We start from the raw sequence: 10535 nt of genomic DNA, 5'->3' as shown, positions 1-10535 counted from the left end.
AAACAAAACAATATGAACATCATGTGGATAGTTCAAGTACGGAGTGAGCTGGTGTTTGCAATGTGCCTTTTCTACTCCTCTTTATTAGATCTCAGTGGAAATGCTTCTCCTGAAGCCTTTTTATGTTCCCTAAGTAAGTTCTCTCCTTCATACTCTCCCTCATTTGCATTAAAACATGATCATTAGTTACCCTGTTCATTCATTTGTGTACGTGTATGCGTGTCTGTATGTCTGTGTGTCTGTGTGTATGCTGATGCTGGAGCTGGCGTTTGAACTCGGGGCCTGGGCCTATGTGTTATCCCTGAGCTTCTTTGGCTCAAGGCTAGCACTCTACCACTTGTGTCACAGTGCCAATTCCAACTTTTTTCTGAGTAGTTTATTGGAGATAAATGTCTCATGGACTTTTCTGTTCAGGCTGGATTCCAACTGTGAGCCTCAGATCCTGAGTATCCAGGATTACAGACATGAGCCCCCAGGGCCCAGGTCATTTGTATACCTTTATATACTGTCCATGTCCTTGAAGAACAGCAAAAAAAGATACAAGACCCTTAGTTCTTGACCATATTCCCAGTGCTCAGAACAAGACCTAGAACATATATGGTTTGTGAACAAATATTCAATATTTTGTGATGAATATGTTTTCATTAAATGCCACTGGAAAGATTTAATGGCTGCATAATAGTAAACTGCATACAGTAAATGTAATATAATTAACCCCTTCTGTTGGTTCAATATTATGGTAAGGTAAATTATGATTGGTCTACATCCTAATCCACAGAACTGGTAATGTTTACCTTAGATAGCAAGGAGGACTTTGAACCTGTAATTAGGGTCAGATTCTTAATCTTTAAAGATTAAGGCTAAAAAATGGGAATATTTTCCTAGACTATTTGCATGGACCTGATACAGTCCTAACAGTTCTGGGAGAGAGATACAGAAGCAGGAAGGGCTATGTGAGACAGGAGACAGAGAGGAAGTGCTAAAGATCATGAAATAGAGGAGGGGGTGGAAGGGAGGGAAGAAGAGAGGGTTGATTAAATCCATATAGCCCCAGGCAAGGTAAACCTTGACACATGACTTTTGTCCAACAAAACTGATTTCAGCCTTTGGAATTCCAGAACCATGAGAGAATATATTTGTGATCTTTAAAGCCACTGCCTTGAAAGTGATTGGTCACAGCAACCATGGGAAACTAATGTAGAAATTTAGAAGCAGACCCTAAACGTTTGCTACTAAAATGATGCTATAACCAACTGCCTTTTAAAGACATTTTTGACGGCCCTTCCAAAGATCTCATTACAATGGATTCCTAAGTGCTAGATCCCTGTAACCTTCCACCACCTTACAGTCTCCCCCTGGGATTGCTGGGCAATCTGGCTGTTTAGAAGAGTTGGCTCTTTGGAACCATAGTCACGCACTGTAAAGAATTAACCCAGTTTGTGTAACCATCTCATTCAAACACAGATTGCTTTTCAGGAGAAACAAGGCATTTAAAATAATAGGCAAAAACACAAGGGCATTTTTAACTTGATGGGTTTCCCTCCCCTGCCCCCATTCTATCTTCATTTTTAGCACCATCATTTAAAAGTTCAGGAAAGGATTAAAATGGAAGCACCGAAGTAGCTCAAGTTTAGCTCCAAAGATTTAGACATACCTTTGATAGCTGCCAGATGGGCCTTTGAAGTTCAAAACAAGAGCAGATCCCTGAGGGAAGGCTGACACACAAGTCCTGACCTGAGAATTAACCAGAGAAGTCACTGGGTGTGAATAGACAGCACTTTAGTGGGTGTTAGCTGCTTGGCCAAGGGGGTCTCCCAACAAGAGAGAATGATCATTTATTTGGGAGTCAGGGAATAAGTATGGGGACTCTCAGCATATGGGAGGAGCAACTTAAAACATTCACCACTGAAACCTGAGAAGGGCCACCTTTTGTGCTTGCTAAAACTTTGTGTCCTAGAATCTTGCAATCAATGTATGCTTTGTATAAAATCACATAAGGACCACACATCAGTGACTCTCAAGACATTATGGAATTAGAATCTACATTTTAACTATGTTTCTATATGATCCTTATTCTAATTCTAGTACCTCAAACAGTTCTTCATATAACTTGGAAGAGCTTATGATTAGATAAGTGAGTACACTAAAGTTCACATGTTCAAGATGAATTTGAAAAGATGAGAGTTACTTCTGCAGTATCCTCTGTATTTTAGATACACACATGTATGCATCAATAAATAGAAAGTATTTTGTTGCCTCTCAGATGCAACAACCTAAACAAGTGGTTGTAAAATTAATTCCTTTTCTAGCCAATGTGAAAACATAAATCTAACAAATAGATTGAGATACAAGATCGGAAAGGAGTGGTGTTGTAGCTCAAGTGGTAGAGCGCTAACCTTGAGCTGAAGAGCTGAGGGACAGCACTCAGGCCTAGAGTTCAAGCCCCACAATTGACAAAAAAAAAAAAAAAAAAGATCTGGAAGGAAGCCAGGCACTGGTAGCTCATGTCTTTCATCCTAGCTACTTAAAATCTTAGTTCAAAGCCATACTGGGCTGAAAAGTCTGTGAAACTCTTATTTCCAACTAACAACCAAAAAGCTGGAAGTATAGGTATGGCAGACAGCATCCAATCCCTGAATTCAAAGTGTAGCACCAGCACAAAAGAAAATGAATTCTGGAATGAGACTAGAGACCTTATTCCCAGTACTGCAAAGAAGTCTGTGGTTTCTTCTGTGTCCAAAATTTATACCCCCTTGGGAACAAATAGTACAAGACTCATAGAGTAGTGGCCTTTAAAAAACCTGAGCCTAGAGAGACATAGTGTGGGTCATCCTAGACATGAGTACCACAAACCCAGAAAAGCTTCCTATGTTCGGCCTAGGGATAAAAACAGTACTTCTCTCTTCTTTCTCAGGCTTATTCATATCAGATAATGACCCTATAATCTCAACCCTGATAGTGTGAAGACAACATAAACCACATTGTTCAATGATTCTAGCAAGGGGGCATCTGTAAAAGTCAAGACCGAATTTTCTTCCAGTTTTCAAGGAAGCTGTGAGTCTGGTTTAAGCTATTTAAAGAAAGTTAAGGGTGACATTTACTTTTCCCAAACTTATTTTACATTTTTCATTGTGCACATTTCAAATAGGCAGAAGGGGACAAAGGGGAAAGTACAATAAGCCTCATTATTGATCATTCATGCTCAAGAATCACCATTATGCCAACAAGCTTGCTCCACATCTACTTCCCATTCTGAGGAAATTTAAATTTTTAATTTTTTCATATAGAGTCCCACTGTGTAGCCCAGCCTAGCCTCAAACTCACAAGCCTTCTGCTATGCTTCCTGAGCGCAGAGATTACAAGCACATGCTACCACATCCTGCTCCATTTGGCAGATTTATTGAGGCTTAACATGTATTTTTAAAATTTCCATTTTAAGAGTACAAGTCAGTGGATTCTACTAAATTTATACTCATGTGCATTATTATCATAGTCAAGTTTTACAAGCATTCTCATCATCCCAAGCCACCCTGTGCTATTTTGCACTCAATGTTTAAGCCCTCCCCCAACCCCAGAAAACCACAGAGTTGCCGATAGATCTGTGTCTTTATCAGTTTTCCTTTTCCAGAAATTTCACATGTTTAGAATTATACAATATGCAGTTGTCTCTTTCTGCATTCTTTTACCTGCCATAATGTTCTTGAAGTTCATGCATGTTGTAATATATCTAAGTAGTTTAATCATTTTTATTGAAGGATGTATTCTATGTTTGTATATTTATGAGTAGATGTGCATTTAGAATGTTAACAGGGATATTATAATAATGGCATAAACATTCATTGATGAATTTAATGTGCATATTTTCATAGTTCTTGAATATATACTTATATGTGCAATTGCCAGGAGCTATGGTGCCAATGTGTCCCCCCACAATTCATATCCTGGGAACTTCATTTCCAATACTGATAAATATTGATAAATAGAACCTATAAGAGGTAATTAGGACATGGAGATATGGCCCTTATGAATAAATAAATCAAGACTGAGATCAAGGGGTGGATACATCATGAAAAAAGAGTTCCTTCCTCATTTCCTCTCTCTCCTCCATGCTCTTACCGTCTGTTACCATGATGTAGTAAGAAGGCCCTCACTAGATGCAGGACCTCCATCTTGGATGCCCCAGCCTCCAGAACCATGTGTCAAACAAATGTCTACTTTAAAAATCATTTTTCCAGTCTGTAGTATTGTGGTATATTGTTAGAAAATAGAGGTAACTTTTGTAGCACATGTAACAAGGAATTATGGTAAATCTTTCTAAAAACTGAAATCCTGTTGTCCAAAATGGTTGCACCACTTTATATTTGTATCAGAAACCTGTGAGAGTTCCAGTTTCTCCACATCCTATCCAACACTACTTTTGAACTATGATACCCATTCTAGTGCACATTGAAATTCTATGTTAGTGAATATTTGTTTTAGTATTTATTAGTTTTCACATGCCTTCTATATAAGCAAGTCTTTTATCCTGTTCGGCTTGTTTGCCTCCTTACTGTTGAGGTACAACATTCTTTTTAATTTAGTGTTATGCTCCTTAGGATACATCATAAGGGTTTGCTCAAAGAAATCTGATTTGTCTTCTCATTTTCTTAATGATGTCTATGGAATCCCTCTGTGGCTAAACATTGACAGAATTTGCTTGCTTGGATTGTGTAGGTGCTTCATTCATCTACACTTAGTTCTTTTGGCTATAAGAAATGACTGGGAAATCAATTTTAACTGAAACTCTTTAAACTTTATAAAGTACAAAGACTTTCATCTGAAGAAAACAATTCTGAACCAGTTTCAGGCAGAGAGTAGAATTGAGGGCCTTTCAAGAGGATAGGAAATCAGTCCAGCAGAACATCTGCTTTGATTTTTACAGCAATTGATTGGATATATAGATAGATTTTTGGAACACTAATATCTTCCAATTCATGGAAATGTAATTTCTCATTTTGGGTTTATGTTTTTCAATGTTACAAGTCTATAGTTCTTTTGTTAAATTTATTCCCCAAAACATTCTATTCTTTTGGAGCTATAATGAATGGAATTGTTTATAAATTTCATTTTCAGGCCATTCATTGCTAGTGTATAAAATTACAATTGATTTGTATATTGATCTTGTATCCTGTGACCTTGTAAACTCATTCATTATTTACAGCAGTTTTTTTCTCTTGAATACCCGAATATTTTCTTTACATAATTGTGATTTTTTTTACATGCATGTATTTATGGGATAAGACATCCTAATTTAAAATTAAACAAATGAGAATATGCTCAAGATTATTCATATTACAGGCTGAATTTGCCTGAGGAGAAGAGTGGCAAAGGTGTTATAAGGGCCTTTCTTTGTTATTATTATCTTTAAGCAATTATAAAAGTCATTCAATGTAAAATGTCAGTTTATATTTCTAGGAATCATGTTTCATGCCTTACCTGCAGCTAGACTTATCTATTCTATAGCCTTATGGTAGTTTCATGGTGGATGGATTAAAATGCACCTAGGTAATCAGTAATATGTGTCAGAGGGGAGAAATGTTGATAACTGATATCTTTTGAAGGTTCCTAGGCGTGAGACATATCCTTGAGGAATATTACAGGGAAAGGGAAGAGATCATAAAGAATAAAAGTAGTATGAGAAAGAAACAGAAGAGACATGGATTCCTATCCTAGGTGATGCATTAAATAAATAATGTATAAGAAGGGTCAACTTTCTTAATTGTCAGAGAATATAGATAATGGTGAAAATTTACATTTGGCCCCTGCAATGCACGTTCAATTCAATCACGAAATGTAATGAAAAGAGAACATGTTACCAATGGCCAAATACTTATTATTAAAAAATCCATGTTTTATAATATCATTTAATACCAGCTCATCCTTGTATGTGTAAAGCACTTAGTTTTTATTAATACTAAATATTCAATAAATGGTAGGTTGTTCTTATTATAATACAATTACTACTACTACTACTACTAATTACTACTACTACTACTACTACTATATCTAAAATTAGAGTCATTCTGTCACTTCTTCCTAGTCAGGGGTGATCCTTGCTCAACTTTATAGCCATTTAGACAGTATTATGGGTCTCAGAAAGTAGATCTGGCAGCCTAGGATAGAAAAGGATAAGAGAGGCGCGCACAGAAATGGAAGGAAATAGGGTGAACAAATACAGCAGAGGTACTCACTAGACACTATGTTGAAAATGAACTATATAACTTCTGGCTAGAGATGAGAGGGAAAAACTGGGAGGGGGGGAAGACTATACTTTCAGGGATCATTTCTATAGTTCGTTACTAGAGAAAGAGAGAGAGGGAAAAGATGACATTATCCAAAAAGAAATGTACTCATTACATAATTTATATAACTGTAACTCCCTGTACATCACCTTTATCATCACAATAAAATGAAAATTTTTAATTAAAAAAAGAAGATAAGGAAGAAGATGAAAAGGAAAAGAATGAGAATGAACAGAAGAAAGAGAAGAAAGGAAGAGAAGGAGAAAGAGACAATAATCATCATTAGGACTAATCACCCATGGCAATTAAGATTACACAGTGTTTGTAGGGAGGCTAATAAGTGAACCTTCATTTGTCAACTTTTCATATGAAGATGAAATATTTAAGGCAGGAAAACATAAAGAGAAAAAGGACTATTTAGCTTGTAGTCTGGGAGGTTCAAACTCAAAGGTCAGGCAAGCAGTGGGGGGCCTGTATGTGTGGCCTTTGGTGAGGGCCTAATGAGGAATGTGTCACAATGGTGGAAGTGAATGTAGGAGGGAGAGATCACACTGTGCAATTTAGAGGTTCAAAGGTGCTGATCAGAGCTTGAGTTTGCTCTTATACCAGCTCTCTCTACTGAGAGAACTAAGGATGGGGAGTTTTCTCAAGTTAGCTTAATCCCCCCTCTCAGTGATCTAAGGACTACCTACAACACCCTCTCTTAGGGATTCCACATTGCTTCCCCATCTTGGCAGCCAAACTTCCACACACACCCTTGGGAGAAAGTTGAAACCATATCCCGTACATAGTGAAGTGTTTGCCAGGGGTGGGGTGGGGGGAGGGGAAGGGGGTATAAATCAGAAAGTTTATTTTATGCTAATCTACAACCATACTCAACTAAACCTTTATTTCTACCTTATAAATTAAGAAACAAATTCCCTTCTACTTGAAAGCCTCAAATTATTGGAAGTAAATGCAAGCCAGAAGTGGCCTGATAAAGGACATGTCAGAAGGGAGCTCATTCCTCGTTTCCTTTCCCTCTCTTCCCCTATCCTCCTGTCTGCATGCATTAATGGTGGACTCATCTAATCTAGCATGTTGCAATGTCATGACTTGGGAAGTAGAGGTTCCTACCTTTGGTTCATTTTATTCCAACCTACAAACTAGAAACTAAGTTCAACTGCAGTTTTGAGACCAATTGCACTGGGTTCTAAAGAAACTACCTCTATGGGTTCTTGTAGTCTAAATTACATGAAGCTGAAATGTGTGAGAAGATGGCTCAAAGAACAGCTTTCCAAGGTAATGATGAGCAAAAATGCTCAGGCATCTCCAGGGAAAATGGGAGCCATTGATGCTCTCTGAGGCTGCCCTCCTAGTGCTAATTAGACAAGATATTCCCCCCTTAGGCTCTCTCCTTTGAACAGACAGACCATTTATAACCAGCAGAGAGAGAGGCCTGACTGATACAAGAAATAAGCAGCAATCATGTTGATTTTCTCTCCATATTATCTCTGCCTAATACCCTGGCAAACCGTGGCTGCTGCCTTAGGAAATGCTGTGCTAGAACAAAATGAACATTCTAGACTCCTCTTTGCCTGTGAGAAAATAAAATCATTTCATTTTTCTGAGTCTCCACTCCTGCTTCTAAAATTTCCAAGTGTAATCATTTCTACTTGCAGTGTTGCATCCAAGATAAAAAAGTATACTCTGATGTCCTCTGTGAGGCCAAACCACTACAGAAATAGAAACCTGAAATGTGGAAAAGCTGCTTCCATCTTGCAGCATCTAAATGTGGTCCAGATATTCATATTTGAGGAGTTCATTTTCTTGCTGTCATTGTTTCAAAGGAAAAGTAACTGAAGTTTATATACATATACATATATATATATATAAAATTTTCATACAATTGTTTATTTTGTCAGTCATGGGGATTGAACTCAGGGCCTGAGCACTGTCCCTAAGCCTCTTTGTGCTCAAGGCTAGCACTCTACTATTTTGAGCCACACACACCACTGTTTGAGTAGTTGATTGGAGATAAGAGTCTCATGAGGACTTTTTTTTGCTAGGGCTGACTTCACCATGATCCTTAGGTCTCAGCCCCCTGAATACCTAGGATTATAGCTGTGAGCCATTGGCATCTGGCTCTTTTCATAGAATTCTTTTTTTTTTTTTTTTGTCAGTTGTGGGGCTTGAACTCTGGGCCTGGATGCTGTCTTGAGCTCTTCAGCTCTCTGTCTTCAGCTCTTCAGCTCAAGGCGAGCACGCTACCACTTGAGCCATACCACCACTTCTGGTTTTCTGAGTGGAGATAAGAGTCTCACGGACCTTCCTGCCTGGGCTGACTTTGAACCATGATCCTCAGAATACAGCCTCCTGAGTAGCTAGGATTACAGGCATGAGCCACCGGCAGCCAGCTCTTTTCATAGAATTCTATAATGTCATTTTCATTTGTATGAAATTAGCCTGGTCTAGCACTTTTCTTCTCTCTATTTCTTTTTCTCTCCCTTTCTCCTTCCTTTCCTCCTGCCCCCCTTCCTCTTCCTCTCTCCCCCCATTTCCCACTTCTTAAGTGGGTCCCTATACAAAAATTATGTTGTTTATCATGGCTCTAATTGGTTCCTTTGCTTCAGTCTGACATTCTGTAATCCCTGTTTCCCACCACTGCCAGCCTGCTCTGGTTCACAGACAAATTTTAAGTTGACTCCACTTTTTCCCTAACGACCTATATCTAATCAGTCAAGTCTTATGGAGTCTGCCTCCTTAATATCGCTCAAATCCATCCATTTTTCCGCATCCCACCTGACATGCCTCCATTTTAATCACTCTCATTTCTCACCTGAAACTAATGACCCAGCCGCCTACACAGTCCCTCGGAGCCCCATGTTGCTCTTTACCGCCAATCCTTTCTCCACACTACAGCCAGAATGATCCTCCTGAAGTGCAAATTTTATCTTGCAACTCCCTGTTGAAAACTACAATTGTTAGGATAATCCAGATAAAATCCCCAACTGCTGGGCCAGGTTGACTGCTGTTTCAGATGGTTTGTTTAGAGTCAAGCTCTTGGTCAGCTCCCTTGTGCTATTTCTTTTACTGCTGTTTACTCTAGCCATTCCTAACTCTGTAAAGTGACTCTTCTGTCACTTTCTTTTATTGTTAGCAACATATGCTATCCCCTGAACCTGGGAAAGATAGATATGGATATATATGTGTGTGTGTGTGTGTGTGTGTATGTGCAGATGTATATGTGTATATATGTATGCATATACATATGTATACATGCATGTAGTATGTATATGTATATATGTATGTATATATGTAGATACATCTATACACAACTTTCTTTATTGAAAGTCAAAATATATGCATATAATGCACAAACATAACTTACAGTTCTGAAATAGTGCTTCTCAGGGGGTCAGAATTGGGCAGAATGGAGACAAAGCAACAACTAATTCAGGAAATACTTCCTGGACTTTCACCCCGATAAGGGACACTACAGAGAGTAAGGGCTTATCACCAAGTGAGAGGTGTCAGGGAAGAGGTACACTGATAAGAATCATCATCCTACACAGCTCAAAATAACCATGACCAGAAACCTGTGCATTTCCCTGAAAAGCCCAAGAGGATAAAAGCTTGTTAGAAAAACAACAAAAGTTAGCTTCTCTTAAACTTTTGTCTACAGAAACTGCCTATTGACATGTATTCATCCCATCTGACCCCCATGAGGAAAGTTGAAGGGTTGATTTCTAAAATGGAGTGGCAGAGTGAAGAAAGACCTTCATGGAGATTTATGCATCCATTTGACACAAGATCATTTGAAAGAGGAAGAGAGATGGATGGGAGACGAGAACTCTGTTAAGGACTGCGTCAGTGTGTCAATCTCAGTCCATATCAGAAGTCAGACAAGGGCAGTGGCTAAGAGACGACCAAAGGAACATCAAGGGAGAAATTGATGAGGCTGGAATTGACTGGATTTGGTCACCATCTTTATTAATGATGAGAAAGCTGGCAGAAGAAGGACTTATCAAATCAAAGGACTGTAAACAAAGATCTCTGAGATTATCTAATTTGATGGTTGTCAAACTTTTTGTGTAAACAGAAGCTGTTCAGACAATGTTTCAAGGATAAATCTGAAGTGCAGAACAAAACAGTAGAATGACTGTCATGTTTCTTAGCAGATGGTGTGAAAGGGAAAAATGCAAAGAACTTTTTCCCATTAGGGAAGACTGCCTGGGATTTTTTAGGGCAAGCTAGATCTGATAGAGCTTCAAG

The sequence above is a fragment of the Dipodomys merriami genome, unplaced genomic scaffold (assembly GCF_024711535.1).
Source record: "Dipodomys merriami isolate MVZ:Mamm:240054 unplaced genomic scaffold, mDipMer1.0.p SCAF_4, whole genome shotgun sequence".
NCBI classification, from domain to species: domain Eukaryota; kingdom Metazoa; phylum Chordata; class Mammalia; order Rodentia; family Heteromyidae; genus Dipodomys; species Dipodomys merriami.
This window is presented reverse-complemented; position numbering follows the sequence as displayed.